This window comes from Carlito syrichta, unplaced genomic scaffold (assembly GCF_000164805.1).
Source record: "Carlito syrichta isolate Samal-C Ts95f unplaced genomic scaffold, Tarsius_syrichta-2.0.1 Scaffold123967, whole genome shotgun sequence".
In the NCBI taxonomy this organism is placed as follows: Eukaryota; Metazoa; Chordata; class Mammalia; order Primates; family Tarsiidae; genus Carlito; species Carlito syrichta.
In genome coordinates this window covers 14,064-14,464 of record NW_007068063.1, presented here as the reverse complement: position 1 = coordinate 14,464, position 401 = coordinate 14,064, and the positions used below count along the sequence as shown (strand labels likewise).

Here is a 401-nt window from a genome sequence, read left to right as displayed (position 1 = left end):
GGATCGCCGGAGCCCAGCGGGTCGAGGCTGCGGTGGCCGGGAGTGGGCACCGCACTCCAGTCTGGGTGACAGAGTGAGACTCCGACTCGAAAAATAAAAATAAAAAAGCTAGGCCCAGTGGCTCACCAGCACTCTGAGAGGCAGAAGTAAGAGGACTGCCTGAGCAACTTGGCAAGACCCCATCTCTACAATAAATCAAAAAATGAGCGAGGCGTGGTGGCGTGCCCCTGTATTCCCAGCTACTTGGGAGGCTGAGACGGGAGGATCGCCTGAGCCCAGGAAGTTGAGGCTGTGGTGAGCCGTGATTGCACTCCACTGCACTCCAGCCTGGGCCACAGAGTGAGACCCAGATTTAAAAAAAACAAACCCCAAGGTCCTTGGGTAGACAAGGCCCACAGAAC

General features: G+C 56.4%; 1 protein-coding gene across 1 annotated transcript in view; it reads right to left on the bottom strand.

The window, feature by feature from the left end:
* Positions 1-401, bottom strand: part of TLE2 (transducin like enhancer of split 2) — a gene marked incomplete at its 5' end in the record, with an annotated part of 14,284 nt that overhangs the window by 997 nt on the left and 12,886 nt on the right. The window lies entirely within an intron of this gene.